The 17,044-nt window shown below is 47.5% G+C and overlaps 1 pseudogene; it reads right to left on the reverse strand.

The window, feature by feature from the left end:
- Positions 1-288: 288 nt before the first annotated feature.
- On the reverse strand, positions 289-1,634 carry LOC124973727 (eukaryotic peptide chain release factor subunit 1-like; annotated as a pseudogene).
- Positions 1,635-17,044: the final 15,410 nt, after the last annotated feature.

Consider the following 17,044-nt stretch of genomic DNA (forward strand, 5'->3'; position numbering starts at 1 on the left):
CAAATCCACCATCGAGTAAAAGTAAAAACTAGGATTCTTTTTTAAGTTAGTCCAAAGTGGCATTTAGGAACTTAGTTGTAGGCTGCTGCACTGATACCATGACAAACCAATGTACAGGGTTGGGTCTGGTTTTGTTTCAGTTTTCTTTTCAGTATCCAATGCTCATGGATTAAGTTCTGGAAATGTTCCAATTGTAAGGCAGGGATCTGTTTGAAGTCCACCATGGGTATGCTCCTTGGGTTGGATGCTGGAGGGTGAGGCACGTTTTGCCAGACCCATGTCGACTACCTAGCAGTCATCAAAGTAAAAAAATTCATCATCTCTTCCTTAGTATTCCCTTCCCTGGAAATCTACTCAGTACTGCAAGATACCTCCAATTCCACCAAATCCTTTCACAAATTGGGATCCTTCTTGTGACTTATCTGTGACAATTTCCAATGTAGCTCCAAATTTTTTTGTAGTTATTAGCAAACCATTCCAAGAGGGGCAGGCTCTCAATCAGCTCATGTTCCTGTCCTGTCTCTGTCTGTGAAATGAGATTTATCCTTCTCTTGTTCTGGAGTTAAATACAGAATTTTCTCCTCTTCTGTGCCTTGGCAATGAAGAACATATCTCATTATATCCAGATTTTCATAGACTATTAGAATCTCTACAGCGCCCATTTCCAAAGCCTTTAGTGTATCTTCAACACCAAAGCAGTACTTGCCCGTGTCCTGACTAATTTCATCAAATTGTCATCCTATTAATTTCTTCTCTTGAATGAATTTCACATTGGAGAGGACTTCAGTAGATAACTCAATAGCTTGGTTGAATCCATTTTCACCACCATAGGATATATCAACTAATTTTAAAACTTTTCATTGCAACCTCTGATCAAACATATCAGATTGACTTAGTTCAGTTTTAAAGTCAGCTGATCCAGCTAAAATGAGACCAGTCACATTCACTTTGTCCCCAGAAATAAACAGCTGCACAGCAGTCTCTGCTACTTTCCAAACATAGTTATGTCATTTTTCCATTCTCAAACGGTCAAAACGCAAGGCTGACTGACCTCCTCTACCATGTTTCTTTGGGAGATCCACAGTGAATTTGTGCAATACTTCTCTTGTGTTTCCTTGGAGTGCGCCAAAAAGTGCACCACTGCCATCTGTTAGAATGAAGCCAAATTCACTGTCATCTGGAAGTAGTGCTGTAGGAGCCTCTGTGTGGAATTTGTTGTCACACAAATACAATGACGTATTAATTGGTTTGAAAGGTTCAAAATCAATGTTGACTTTCTTTTCCTTTCCTTCTTCTCTTACAATTGTTCCACAGTAAACAACCAGACCATTTGGAAACACGTTTTGCCAGACCCTCACAAGTATCTGAACCGTCTGTGTATAAAGTTTGAGTCTTCGTTGTACAGATGTAATGACTCCCAGCACTGAAAGGCAGTTTACTTGTGACTTAATGTTAGATGCAGTTCCAAACTCATCTGCTAACATTTTTGCCACTCGTGAAATCTGGTCTTTGGGAGGAATGATCAATGATATCATGCTGGTGCCATTGCTGTGGGCCACCTCTGAACTCTTTATGAGCTTCTTGATCTTCCAGATATCCACGTTCCTCTCAGCAGCACTGGGGTCATCTGCCATCTTCTCACCTCCTCCTCCCTAAAGGCCTAGTCCTGGGCGGCAGCGGCTGCTCTTCCCCGGTGGCGGCTCAGACCAATTATGTGTTTTCTTAACCATTGAATGTGTGAAACAGTGCTACCACTTTTGTTGAAATCCTGTGTTTTTTCTTATATGCTATTGACATGAGCATTGTGTCCCAATTCTATTTGTTTGCACAAATTATATGGTTTCTTCTATTGTGCCATTTGGAAAATTGTGGTCCATTATAAAAACACCCATGTACTTAATAGCAGAATGGATGATAAATAAATCCAGAGCAGATATTATAATTCTTGCTCCTTGTTCAGACAATAAGCTCAGAGATGAGTTACTTACCCAGGGTCACCCATCACTGACTCCATGCTTGTCCAATCCCATCAACCCCCCTATCTTAACACCCCTAAATAGCTTCAAAGTACATTGAACTGGACAGTTGTTGCCAGCCAATTTCAATAGGATGAAAATAAGAATCTTCCAGGAAAATTGTTTTTAAAAACTTTCATTCAAAATGATCCTCACAAGTATCTAAACGATCTGTGTGTTTTTAAAATCATGCAGGCATTTCCTTTTGTACATGCTAAATAAGCCCCACTCTGCTCACGTTAATAAATTTTTCTCATTTGTCTGAGTTGCTGAATAGAGTCAGTGAATTGTTTTGCTCAGTAGGTGGTGGAGCAATAATACAGAAGCCTCCTGATTAAGTAGCCTTGGAGCATCTTATCCTTCTCACCGAGTGGGAGGCACTATTAGTAGTAAAAGTAATTACCTGTGTAGGCCACGCTGATTGCATCGAGTACCTACGACTTGCCACACAGTTAGTCATCTCCATTTCAGAGCCTCTTAAGAGATCTTCATTTGATGTTTATAAAAATTTTACATTTTAAGCCAAAGTGCATTAATTTTGGAAAACATTGTGTTAGCTGGGTGAACAAATTTTTTAAACCTCTTGAAAGAGAGACTGGGCCCTGGTTATTCCCTTGTAAATGGCAGCTTCCAGGCTTGCCAAAAAAGTTGGAAATGATAAGTTATCTAAATGTTAAAGAATCTATTTGGTAAGAGTTCATTTTACGTGGGGGCAAAAAACCTGTGCTTTCATTTATGAAATCACAAAGTCCATTATGTGAAACTGCTGAGTACTTAGAGCAGTAATTCCTAAGAAATTGTCCATGTCAGATCTTGTTAAAGGTTGTGTTGGATAGTTTCACTAAACTTCACATTCTTCTCGGATAGCGATATCAGAAACAGTGTGCTCAGTGAGATGGGGGCAAAGCCAGAGATTTGACACTTCCTGGTACTAACTCAGGAAAAACTTCCACCAAAGGGTGTTGCATGCTGGAGATCTCTCCAAGCTTTCCAGGGGCAAGATGCCCACAGTCAGCTCCCCATTTCCCGGATGAAATGGGTAGGTATGCAACTGTACCTGCCCAGTCCAGTTCTGATGCAGGGCCACAGCCGAGTTCCTGCTGCATCTGCATTTACAATGCAGAATTCCAGTTGCAGCCCAGTGACTCACAGGACACCATGCTGTGCCATTTGCCAGTTTTGCCTTCAATATATTTATCAGCCTTGCTTTACTCTGGTAGCCCCAAAAGTTTGTTTTCCCTAGGTAAGCAGGTAAGACACTCTTTGTAAAATTGGCACTTGCAATTTAGGCTTGTAAATAGTTTTCGAGTTAATAGGCCAGCAAAAAATTATCTTGAAGGTTCGCATTTGTGTTGCTGTGACCTGTGTAGGTACTCGATTGAGGGTAGAAGTCCTTCACTCACCTCCGGCTCCTCTTTTTCACAGATACCCGGATCAGAAAGCTAAAAGGTATGATCGGATCATCTGATGAAAAGAGCAGACAGGTTTCAAAGTCAGATAGACAGTTTCAAATCCTGTTCCTAGACTCGTTCAAATCGTCCCTGCTTCTTCAATTTCAAACCCTATTGTCATTTACACCAACTACGAGACCACAAATTACTTATCAGTTTCTTCTTTTGTAAACTGGGCACAGAAGTAATGCTTTCTTCATCGTATTATTATAAAATCTAAATCAAATGAGAGAGTATGGGGATTTCTTTTATTTACTGGAAGGCATTCTGAACACCTCTGGTTTCCAGAGATTACCCTGAAGAAGAAAGAATGGGGTCGTGCTTTAACATCTTTTGTTTTACGACTCTCTCTTTTCCCATTTGATTTTTTCTTCTTCTTTTTTGTTTTTGGGTGCTGGCAATTGACCCCGGGGGTGTTGTACCACTGAGCTGTACCCCCAGCCCTTTTTAATTTTTACTTTTGAGACACAGTCTAAGTTGCCCACGCTGACCTTAAACTACAATCCTCCTGCCTCAGCCTCTTGAGATGCTGGGATTACGGGGATGTGCCACTCTGAATTTTTAACTTCAAGTATTTATTGTTTAAAAAAATCTTGTTTCTTTTAATATAATTTAATTTATCCTTGGTAAAATCATTGAGCTCTTTTTTATTTGTTATTTTGTTCTTTAGACTACTCTTAAAAAAACTAAAATATAATTAAAATTAAATGAGATACTATAACCTAGGTGTTTTTCATACAGTCCACCAGAGAATAAACATTAATCAAATGTATCCTAAGCCGTCATACCAACTCCCAAACTACAATGCTCCATAACCCAAAAATGGACAGGAAGAGCACAGTAGCAGCAGCTCTGATTGGGCAGTGCTATCATTCCAATTTGAGAATCAAGAGCGAGGGTTTATGTATCGGTTAAATTGCTTTATAATGAATTGTGAGGAACTCTCAGAATTACTTTTGTACTGGGAATTATATTGTATTAAAGAGTATTTGAAGCAATTTGAAGTTTCCAGTGTACTTTTTTTTTTTCCACTGAGATTTTTTTCACTGTTTTGGGAATAAGTCATGTTGACAGTCGACCTAAGAATATGTCATTAGACTAAACTGAGTGATACTGTTGTCCACGCAGAGGACAAATGACCAATCTGTCCACTAACCTTCCTGCTTGGTTACTGAGGAACCCCTGAGTGTAGGTAGGAATTTTTTAGCCAGCTCGACTCTTCATTTCATGTTGCATTTTTGTGGTCACAGACTCGTCCCTTGTTCTCATTCACTCCTTCCTTTTCCTGCCTGCCTTCCCTGATCCCTAAGCACCCATTCTCCATTTTAAAGCCAGAATTCAAGCTCAGTGCATGCTTTTCATATGCAAGGACCTTTGACCAAGACCAAAAGCAAGACTGGAACTAACATTTCACTTCGGCTAATGCAATTTATTTCCCAGGTACATTGCTGCTTTTTTTTTTTTTCCTGCGACAGACATTGAAGAGTTTCCTTTACTAGATATTGTGCCTGTGTGCAAGCCTGTATCTCCACTGAGCTTCCGCTTCTCTGCAGAATGGGATGGCACTGGGTGTATCACAGACCTGAGGAACTTAGCCCTGTGCTGACTCCTAGTGGGTTTCGTAGGTACCACCACTGTTCCACCATTAAAGGAAACTTCTGTGTGTTTTAGAGAATCTGGAGTGTGACCCAAGCTCTAGGGGAAGTGTGAGCAGTCAACCCAGGATGCCTGCATGGTGGCGGTGATGCTAGGTAAGACAAAACCTGGGCGTGGAGCTGCATCCTTTATGAGCATGCACTTACATTCCAGACTCACATCAAGGATGTGATGTGGTACAGCATGTATTACTGTACGGATCCCCTTTCAAGGATAGAGAAATGAAGTCCCTGAAAGAAGGCAAGGTCTGCCCCTCCCCAAGGTGAGTAACAAAGTTCATATTCAAACCTAGGTGGTCCAGAGCCCATGGTACTAATCATAAGCCCAGGTGATCCAGAGGCAGGAATGTTCCCAGCTCCAAAGTCAGGCACATTCCTGAGTTAAGGTCCCTCAGAGTCTCCCTGAATGTTCTCAGTATTCCCCAGTGGTGGGAATCCAGGATGTAAGTCACACGCCTGGCTGACCTTCCTGAGGGCTCCTTGGGACTCTCCTCTCCAGCCACACCAATGCCCACCTGACCTCCAGAGCCAGGTCACCATGCAGGTGGCCACACTCAGGCCCAGTGTGGATCAACACACCTAATATTCTCTAAATAACCAGAAGCAGTAACTAAAACACATCAGAAACCAAGAAGATGAAGTCCCTTCCTAGGGCTCTATGAGAGCTGTAGGTCCTTGCAGGTCTTCCTCCCGACCCTGCCTTCCAAGGGGCTCAGGCCCACCAGCACTGCTGTGCTTTGGGGTGGCTCCTCTGTCTCTTAAGCTAGCTTGCAGCAGTTCCCCAGCCTTTGATTTGATAAATAAACCAAGGCTCTGCAAAGCCACTGGCAGGAAGTGGCTAGGGTGCTGGCTGTCTCCTGGCCTCCCAGGCTGCAGGGACTCTGGTTTTCCTGCCAGTTCTTGTTTGCTGGCTTGTTTTAAACATGTCATGTTTTCATATCACAAAACATGCATATGCTCTTGATACCATTTAATATTTAATTCAAATAATAGAATACTTAGTATTTCAAATGTTACATGTATTCACATTCCCTTAGGAGAGCACTCCAGAAGGTAACAGAATCTCTGATGGAATGTAGTGGCATTTTGAATGGTACACAGATAAACTTCTTAATGGTTTAATTGTAATGCATTTATCTTAGTGTGTAATATTGATGTAAAATGAGGGCCACATCAAACCAGCAATTCTGTAGCTATTATTGCTAGATTTTCACTGTCAGTTGTAATATAAAATTCAGTGTTCAAATACATTTAATAAGTGAGTTTCTTTAAAGAAGGGATAACAGCACAGAAGACCCTTCTATATGGATGAGGGAAAGGCAGACATGCCGAGGTTTCCCAGGCATTGTCCCCTGAAAGGAATTGTGTCACCCTGAGCCGGTTCTCTTAAGTTCCTTTTCCCCTCCTAGTTTTTCACCTATGGGTTGCCTGTCAATCTGACAGCAAAGTAACAGACTCAAGTTGCTTTGCTTAAAATATGGTTTAAGTCATTTTTATTTTGCCTGCTCCTTAAATCATTTATATTCTGATTTTTCTCATTAAACTTTGCAATATGACTATATTTTAGGTGCAAAGCATCACCTTCATGTGAAGATCCATCTATTCTTTAACTTGGATTTTTTTTTATTGTAAACAAATGGGATACATGTTGTTTAACTTGGATTTTTGATGAAGTCAGAGTCTCACAATTTCCTTTCTAGGAGGAAAGGAGGCACACTGATGTAAACACATTTCCAACTCAGTGGATGAAGGTTCTCACAGCAGGGTAGCTTAGAAGCTCAGAGAGAGCACTAAAAACTGGCACCTGTGTTGGTCACCAAGGGAGGGCTCTTGAAGTCAATTTTAATTTTTACACAGAGGGTCCTTAGTTGAATCAGAAGCCAACCTAGCTACCATTCCATGTTGTCACATCCATTTCTGATGTGTAAACTGAGTCAAGTAAATGTCAATTGAAGTTTCAACCACAGTTCAAAGCCAGAATTCGCTCTCTGTCTTAGCCCTGGCTACCAGATGGCATTTCATCAGTCAACCTGAGTCTTTTCATGTTAGCTGTTGTCTCTGATCTGTTTAACAAAGTGAGGGTTGATAGTCTCTTTTTCCCTTGAGACAACCTAACACACAAGGCATTACGTGGGGATAAATGTTAGCTATGGGAAAAGGAAACAATGTTCCCTTGCATGATGACTACTGTCACATGCTATGTCATTAGTTCCTCCTGAATCCCTTCCTGGAAACATTTCTCTCTCAGTGGTAATTTGTGCATTGCTGTGTCTTCTTAAAAATTATTTTGAAGTCCTGAGTTAAGATAAAATACTGCACAAGAACACAATGGGAAAGGATCTGGGAAGCCATAGTTAAATGACATTCTGGGAGTGAAGCTGGTGGGGAAGCATCTCAGTCACATTGTGTTAATTTTGTACATTCTCCGGCCAAGAAAAGAGCCTCCTACCATTATAACATACACCAGTGGTTGGCAATTATTTTCTGCAAACAGTGAGAATGTATATTTTCTGCTTTGTAGATGATACAGTCTTTGTACACTTAGCTTGAAAGCAACTGTGGACAGTTTTCTAATAAAACTTATCTTCTAATAAAACTTATCTTCTTTTTAGAGCCTCAGACATAGGATAAGCTTCTTTCCTACTTGACTCTCCTATGTGTGCTGTATTGTACTTCCGTTTCCTCTAACACTGAGACTTTCTCCAGGACAAACGAGATGCACAGGCACACAGGCCCCCCAGTGAGCAGCCCCCGAGCCTGCGAGGGGCAGGGTCTCACCTGAGGGGTGGGAGACTTCATCTCCCCACTGGGGGCCAAGCCAGTCCTTCTCCCCCTCCCACCCCATGCAGATCTAGGATCTAAGTAACAGACGTCCCACCGCCTTGTAGTAAGTGAGGTGTGTAATGAAGCACTGGAATTCTTGTGGTAGTCACCTGTGCACAAATATTTACATCCTGGCGTGCTTTTCTACACTCTCAGAACAGACAGAAATGGCCCTAGGAAATGCATTTTGAAGTGTTGATGTGAAACTAGGGCAGTTTTTTAAAAAACAGCTGGTCCCAGGCACCTGCTTGGCAGGTGTTCTCGTTAGGAGCGATCAGCAGCGGCGAGCGCCTCAGGAGCACCACGTGTTCGTGACTCCACTCAGGAGTGGGTCCGCCCCTGGGGGTGGCAGGAGGGAGACGCGGAGACACATCCAGATGCCACTGAGGATCTGCTATACAGCTGCCCATTCAAGTGTCTTTGGCTATGTGGATGCAGACGGGAACTGAGCCTCCTGACACTTTCTAGATTCAATCATCGGTGTGATCTTTGCATTTGTATCTATTCGCCAAAGGAAAATGGCTTTAATTTCTAATTGTTAAAAAAAAAGTCATTGAAGACAATTAAAATAATGCAGATGGTTCAAACTCAGAACATAAACAGTACTTAGAACCCTAGCCCTCAGAGAAATGAGACTGAGTGAAAACTAATTTGGGGGAAACTTTCCTTTGGCATTGGTACAGACAGGTGGGCCCACATGCCTTTTCAACAGAAATCAAGTTCCTCGACAGCTACTGCATGTGCACGTAATTTAAAGGAAATGCTGGGGTGTGCTGACTGAAAACATTGGCACCAGGGTCTCCTGGAAATGCTGGGGTTCTCTGCAGGGTGGGATGGTGCCGGGACCCACAGCCACAGCTATGGGCTTGGTCGGGTTGCGTGTCCTGTGCATGCAGGTGGTTCTGTGTGGATGGGAAGGGGCTGTGTCTACAGGGGCACGGCTGTGCAGAGCGCCAGGGGCTGGCTGGCGGTGTCTGGAGCCTCCCACAGAGAGCCTCAGACACTGCTGTGAACGTGGTCTTCACCCAACCCTACACTCCACACTCCGTTCTGGAGGGTTTTTTTTTTTTTTTTTTTTTTTTGAACTGAGAGCTAAATCATTCCCTGAACAGCTGCATATTAACCCAGCCATGTTCATGTTAACCTTTATTTAACAAATGCCCTTAGGTTAATTACTGCACCATGGCCAGCCTCCTGTGTACGCACGTCTTCACAGATTCTTACAACAAATATTCATCAAGCACCTAGAATGTTCTGGGAGCAGATTCCAGCCTCGAGGGGTCTTGGACTGCTTGGGGGATTGATGACGAGCAAGTTTTAGAAAAGAGGAAAGGTCACTGCGGATTGAAGGGAGTGGAAGGACGCTCTGGTCAGGGATAAGGCGTGGCAAAGGGCCTTGGGACGGGTTGACCCGGAGGCACCCTGGGAAGGTGCCAGCCGGCAGCCGTGAGTGGCAGGAGAACAGCGTGCGCTGCTGGGTAAGTGCAGCGTCCTGGGTGGAGGAGGAGCTGGGTGCATCCGTGGGAACAGGATGCATGGCTGGTGGAGGCTGGTCAGGAGGGAAGGTCCGGACAGCGAGGTGGCAGGGACGCCTAGCAGAGGTCAGCCTGTTGCATAGGAACCCTGTGCTGAGAGCTTCAGATTCTGTCCCTGAGGACACGTTGGCTGTTGTTCCAGGGAAATCAGCAGCTAGCAAAGGGCTGTGAGCAGGCAAGGGAGATGATTCTACTCAGGCCTTCTGTCCAGTTCACAATGAGGCTGTGGATGCAGGAACTGGACAGAGGTCGGGGGCTTTGAGGAACCAGTGACATGTTTTTGCAGTGGTCCACAAAACTGGACTAGCGTGTTCACTGTGGCTTTGCCCAGTCAGGCAGGTTTGAGAGTGTTCAGCAGGTGAAACAAGGAAGACTTCCTAATGGATGAGAGGGACAGTGGGTGAAGGACATCAAGAGCAACTCTGCTCTGAGCAAGCATTGCTACGATGTGCCATGTCCTGCGACGGCAGGAGGTGGACAAGGGCACAGACTGGGAGGGCGTGCCTGGGTTTGTTCTGGACGGCTGAGTAACTGTGGTGACATTCGAATGGCTATGAGGAGTCGGGGAATTGACCCCTGCAGACATACCCTGGGAGGTCAGGACATGCTACTGAGTGCTAAGGACGGAGTGCTGTTCCAGGGAGAGGGCAAATAGAAGGGAGCAGCCTGGTTGCACTGCAGAAGGTGATCTGGGAAGCAGCCAAGGGGAAGGAGCAGGAGCTAAAGGAAGGACCAGCGTTTGTGGCCCCGGGTTCCGGGGGAGAAGGCCGTTTCAGCACAGGGAGAGCCAGGACTCAGACACTGTCCACTCCCGCAGACACGGATGAGCGGACACCTGGCGAGGGCAGCCAGGGGCCTGGTGTTGACAGAGTGGATTGGTGAGGAAATGGGGACAGCTTCCAGGAGGGTCCTCGAGGAAGAAGAGGACCAAGAGTGACCATGGATGAATGGGAAATGGAGTCCTTAACGGTGCAAAGTGGCAGAACGTGGCTATTATCAGTTGGGTTCTTAGATGACTATGAGATACTGCGTCCTGGCCAATTCAAGCACAGAAAAGTTTTCTGGGAAGGACCTTATGCACCTCGGAGAACCTGGCCTGAGGGCTGGAGTCCTCGTGCTGAAACTGCGTGGCCAGAAAATGATTCTTGGTGGTCCTGCAGAGTCCCCTTCAGTGACGGTGCCGATGATGGGGAGGTAGAGAGGAGAGGTCGGGAGCAGATTTCCTGTTGAGCCCATGACCAGCTGGGTTTAGGTCTGTGGCAACGGTGCGGCTCCAGCGTGGACCTGCGGGAGTGGACAGCTCGGCATGGGACACTGCACAGGTGTGCTGGCTTCTGCTGCTCTAACACACACAAGCCCCCTGCCTGGCAGTGGGCCAGCCGGTGGGGAGTCAGTGTGCTCAGCTGGGATTTCCACCCGGGGTCTCCAGGGCTGAATCAACCTGCCAGGCAGGCTGGCCCCAGGAGAGAATCTGCGTCCAGGCTCTGTCTGGCCATTGAAAGAATCTTGGTTCTTGAAGTTGCAGGACTGGGGGCCAGTGGCCTGGCTGGCTGTCACTGGGGGTTACTTCTACTGTTAAAAGAAGCCAACCTTGCTTGGGTCTTAAGATGATGTCTCACACCTATCTGGCTTCATCTTTGGCTCCCCTGATGACATTGGGTCCCCCAGGTGATCCAGCAGGATCTCCCTGATCTCAGGTCAGTCCGTCAGCGGCCTCACAGCACTGGCCTGGTGGGCTTTGCCCCCTGAGGGGCACATTCACAGAAGCCACGTCTCCTGTGCTCACCATTCTCTGTCTCTGGACTTGGGTTAAGAGTTTTCTTAGAGTCCCACTTCTGCAAAACAGGAATAAATAAATGCCTCAGAGCCGAGGTGTGGAAGTCCCCATGTAGGTGTCCAGGTCAGGTGCAGAGCTCAGGGTTGCCTGGAAGCTGGGAAGGGCCCGAGGCCTGGGGAGGCTGCCCGGCTGGGGGGCTGTATGGGTGTTGGAGCCTGCAGAGGGCTTCAGGGGAGGGCTGGTGCCTTGACCGCAGTGTGTGCTTTTATGTCAATGAAGGCCCTTTTCCAAACGTCCGTGATCCCCAGTACAGTCCACACATTCTCCTTCAAAGGTGGGACAGACTTGTGGCTGACTGCTCACCAACACCGTGAGTTCCTTGAACACCATGGACAGAACCCCTGCCGTTGCCCGTGACTGGTCACCCTTCACAGAAGGGCACTCTTGAATCTGCTTTGTGTTGACAGCCTCCTGGCCGAAAGGGCTTTTCAAGTCCCGGTTTTCCCCGTTGTTGGGTGGGGTTTCCGAGGCAGGCAGTGCCACCGATGCCCAAGAGCGATATGTATTCTCCCCTCTTTACAATACTGATTTATTTTACGTTGCTTGGGACTTAACATTTCTCTAGGAATGATTTTGATTTAGCTTGAGTTGATCTTCAGACATTGTTCAAGGTCATTATCAGTTAGTTTGTCCAACCTCTTGCTCAACAGGTTGAGCTGAAAAACTGATAAAAGTTTTAGTGTTTCTTTATGCAGAGAATGGCACCGTCTCAGCAAAATACCACACAATGGGGCCATGTAGATTTCTGAGTACGTAGGTGAGAACGATCCGAGGACATCTTACATACGCAGTGTGGGGATAGCTGTTGGCTCCACCTGCTCAGAAGCTGGCCCAGCGGTACCCAAGTGTGGAACCCCAGGCACCCAGCCCTCATGCCCTTTGTGCAAACGTCACACACGTGTCCAGAACAATGTCACCATCACTCAGTGACTGACAACCCAAAATGAAGAAATGGCAACATTTCAAAAGATTTTTGTCTTTTAAAAATTTTTAAACACTATTTCGGATTTATTGGTAGAGTGTCTTAGATTTTTTAAAAAATATAAACAATTATTTTGTCTGTAAATGTTGATGCTTTTTCTTTGTCGGAATCCATGGGCCTTACCCATTTCCTCGGCTCCCGCCTGTCACTCGGCCCTCGGTGCAGGGGCTGCTGGTGACCTCAGCTCCTTCCTGAGAAGCCAACGCCTAGTGCTCTCACCCTCAGCTCTCGGTCTGCTGCGAGGTCCTGCAGGTTCCAGGCCCAGCCTCACCTCCAGGGCTGGGTGGCTGCAGGCCTTTCCTTGGGGAGCCTCTTGATAGTGCTTATCATTTCTTAGATGTTTGTTCTTCTGTGTTGTGATTGTAGCTTTTTCAGAGCTATTTTTAGGATCTGGTTTGCTGGACACTTCCCCTTCCTCCTGATTTTCAGTTTTATCAGCATAGGGTTTGCATCTGGGTTATTACCCTCCTGACGGTTTTCATCACTTACATTTTCTGCATCTACTTCCTAGGTCAGGCTAACTGGAGGCTTATCATCATTTATTATTGGTATTTGTGTGTGTGTGTGTGTGTGTGTGAGTGAGTGTGTAAGTGATTACACCCAGGGTTGCTCAACCACTGTGCCACATTCCCAGCCCTTTTTTATATTCTATTTAGAGACAGGGTCTCACTGAGTTGCTTAGAACCTCTCTAAGTTGCTGAGGCTGGCTTTGAACTCACCATCCTCCTGCCTCAGCCTCTTGTGCTGCTGGGATTATAGGCATGCACCACAGTGCATGTGGAGTTCAGTGGAGTTGGAGAAGCAGAGGGCCTGGTGATGGTGGCTGCGGTTCCCTTAGACAAAGATCCTAGAGCAAACCCACCCCGACTTCTTCCCAGGGAGCAAGGTGGCCAGAGGCAGCCTCCTAGCCAGGCGCCTGGCCTCTGCCCAGACCCTGTGTCCCCCTCACCCCCAGCCACCCCAGCCAGCCTGCAGGTGGCCTGCTTTCCGGTGTGAGCCAATATGGGCTTGGAGAGACCAGGAATCTCTGATCAATTGGCTCGACACTTGTTTTCTCCTATTTTTTAGTAACTTGTATTACTAGATTATGGTCCAAAATTTTATTCTATTCCAGTTTTTCTTCAAGAAATATTGATATTTCCTGTGGCCAATTTTTCTAAATGCATTTGGACGTCTGAAGGAGTGTATGCTCTGTGTATTTTGTTTCAGGTGTGGAGAAGGCGATTAACTCACCTTCATTACTCACATTGTTCCCCATGGCCCCTCCTCCGCCGGCCTCCCTCCCTCCCTCGGGCTCTGTGTGAGGGTTCCCACCTCTGCGGGGTCTGACCAGTGTCTCCTTCCTTCTCTCCCTATCCACCTCTGCTCCAGGTGCTCCAGCCCTGAGCCCAGGGCCCTTGGAGGCCTCGTCTCTGCCTCCTCTCGAGTCCTTGACTCTTGGTGGGGGGAGGCAGACTCCTCTCTGGGGTCCTCTCCATCTTCAGCTTCTCCTTTGGTCACTGCTTTGACTCCTGAGTGTCCCCTGCCCGCCTTTGACTCCCCCCTCACCATCTCTCCGCAGGGGGAGGTTTAGTTTCTCCACCAATCTGGGAGTGTTTGCTTTTTACTAAAAAGTTTAAAAAGTGTGTCACGGCAACCCGGGGTCCCCGTGTTCCATGCCGCCTCTGCTTTCAAGACCCGACTGCATGGGTTCTCCTGTTCCCATGACTGGAAGGAAGATCACGGCTCCTGAGGCAGAAGAGCTGGGAGGAGAAGCGTCCATGGGTGACTCAGCTCTGTCTGCGATGTTTATGTGATTTAAATTCCCTTCATCATTAGCATAGCGCTCAGCTCCCGCCTAGCTCCTTTCAGTGGAGGATCCAAGGCGCCCTTGCCTAAATATAGTCCTATATTTTGTAATGACGTGGTGTTCAATAAGAAGTCAAGACCGACATATGAATTTTGTCAGCAAAAATAATTACATTCTTAATGTTTTTCTTATGCTAATTCCCAAGACTTTGGGCTGCTTGGAGTTCATTGTTCAGTCTGAACCTACACCTTTAGGTAAACCCTCACGGGTGCTGGGCACTGAGCAGCGTTATCTAAGAGCGGAGATTGCTTTAAAAGGAGTAATAATGGAGCCGCAGGCCCGTAAGCAAGGGCGGTGAGTTGTTTATCAGCTCCCGCTGGATCCTGATCAAATGGGGCTCTTCTCATCAGCACCAGCCCAAGCCGGTCTGAGCTGTCCAGGCACCACCCCTACAGGACAGGGGACTGGCTCCCAGGTGGAGAGAAGGAGGAGCAGAAGGCAGGCTCCACCCGTCCACAGGTACATCCCCTCTTCACAGAGACTGCCACCAGGCTGTGGCCTGAGAGAGAACGCTGGGTGTCCAGGCTCGCAGAGTGCTGGGAGCTTGGACGGGAGGGTTGCTGGAGAAGACTGTGGCCTAGGCCTTCCTGGAAGGACTCACGTGCCTTGTGGCCTCTCTGGAGAAGGCCGGCTGGGGAGCCATTCCTGCTGGGCCTCACAAGCTCACGGCCCGCTGTGCCCAGGCAGGGATGGAGGGGCAACAGGGCGGGTCCAGGCTGTGCAGAGGGGCTGTGCCTTGGGAGCCACCTGGTCCAGGCTGCAGGAGGCTAAGGGGGGTCCAGTGATTGGGTCTTTCAGTCTCGTGTGTGGGCCAGTCAGAAACCCATGTGTCCATCCAATCCCCCTCCCCCTCTTTAAACTTGGCAATTATTTTAAGACCTTTTGGCCTCAGGCTAAAGCTTGTTCCAGTCAGCCTAGGGTGATGGGCAGGCCAGTCCCCATGCCTCAGGTCAGGCAAGCCCCCACTGCGGGCTTGCAGCAGCTCCTTCTGGGTCAATTCCAAGGCAATTCCAAGGCCAGTGTCCGGATTCCTATCCAGCCTTACAGAGCAGGGGTCTCCAGGGAGTCCAGCCCCAGGCTCAGTAGACACTGGCAGAGGGAGGAATTCTTTCTTTGCCCCTTTAACTCTTGATCTTATTTGCTTTTTATTCTTCCTGCCCCGCCCCTTAGTTCAGCATTGCGGGACTTCACGAGTTGGGAATCCGTGCCTTTCCCTGTTCAGGATCCCCTCTTTAAAACCTCGAAAGAGTACAGTCAGAGGAGGACCCAAAACCACTTCCCACCACCTTTCTGTTCACAAGTGACTCATTTTAAAGTCATTGAGCGTCATGACAAGTGAGCATGGATACGTGTGTGCTCTTTCTTATTTACCAAAGAGGAAACCCTTAGCGGTGATACATTCTCTTTCTAGATAAGAACATCAAACATTTGCTGGAAAGCCGTGGTAATTTTCTCAATAATCGCTGCAATTATTCTGCAGATGATGTGGGACAAAAGATCCTACTCATGAATGACAAGGATCTAGGAGGGACTTACCCTTGGCTCACTCTTCCAAGTCTGCGGCTGGTGGAGGTCCTCCGGACACCTCCCTCCCCAATCAAAGCGTGAGCCCCTGAACGCAGCACAGGCAGCACCCCACCTGCCCCCGACTCCAGCCCAGAGTCATAGCAGCTGTTTCGTGGTCACCAGTTCCACCGGCTGCCGCAGTGACTGGGAGCCAGCTCCTGGAGGTCCTCCCCACCAGGCTCTTGGTGCCCATCGCGTGACAGCCGTGCTAACCGGGGCCTGGTGGGGCCAGCTGCTCCCACGGGCCTCCTGGAAGACAGAGCAGCTGGACACCCGTTCTCCAGGGGCTGCTCACCCGTGTGCCACAGCTGGTGGACTCCAGGTCCACCACGTCATCGCGCGTTCCCGGGACTGGGTGCAGAGGCTGCCTGGTGTTTGGTGGCCAGGAGGCGCGCTGGCTGCTTAGTCAGGAGAACTTTGTGACATTCCGATGGCAATTCCTGGTGATTTTTTATTTTCTAAGAGTAGGAGGAAAAGAGAAAAGGTTTTTGTTGGTTTGTCTTCTTTGCTGATTGTTTTTTTTTCTCTCTGATTGTTAGAAATTATATGAGTGTAACAGAGTGATTTTTAACCTGTCATTCTTAATTTTGTTTTTTTGCATTAAATCAAAAATAAGTTTGCCTGAAATTTTCTTTTCTCTTCTTTCTTTCTTCCTTCCTTCCTTCCTGCCTTTGCAGAGTCCCTGGCTTCGCACATGCCAGGTGAGCAAGCTTCTCTCCCGCTGAGCTATACCCCCAGCCCTTTACATTTTATCTTGAGGCTGAGTCTCACTAAGTTGCTGGGGCTGCCTAGAACCTGCCATCCTCCTGCCTCCGCCTCCCCAGGAGCTGGGATCAGGTGTGTACCACAGAGCCGGGCTGTGTCTGAGATTTTTGTTGGATTTGGAATGCTCTTGGCACTAATTGATGACACTCATATTTCATAAGAGGGTGCTAAGACATCGGCAAGTCACAGGAGGAGATGATCGTTCCCTGGAGCGGATCTGTGAAGACCCACAGGGAAGCAGGCGCTCAGGTCTGCTGCTCCTGGTGTCTCCAACAGCTGGGAAGAGCCAGCCAGGGCTGTCCTGACCTGGCACAGATGCTGTCCATCACAGTGGGGGGGCAGTCTGCAGGGGAGAGGAGCTCACAGACACCCCTGCCTGCTCCACACCAGGTTCTGGTAAAGTTTAAATTAAGTGGCAGTTTTCAAACCCTCGGTACTGTCACGTAGAGAGCATCCCCGTTCTGCACGGTGACCAGGGCTGAGCCCGGCCTGGCCTGAGGCAGCTGAGGTGCTCATTCTCCCACTCTGCAAGCCAGACACGGCCTGGACCCTGGGAATCTGGCTCC

This window comes from Sciurus carolinensis, unplaced genomic scaffold, assembly GCF_902686445.1.
Source record: "Sciurus carolinensis unplaced genomic scaffold, mSciCar1.2, whole genome shotgun sequence".
Lineage (NCBI taxonomy): Eukaryota > Metazoa > Chordata > Mammalia > Rodentia > Sciuridae > Sciurus > Sciurus carolinensis.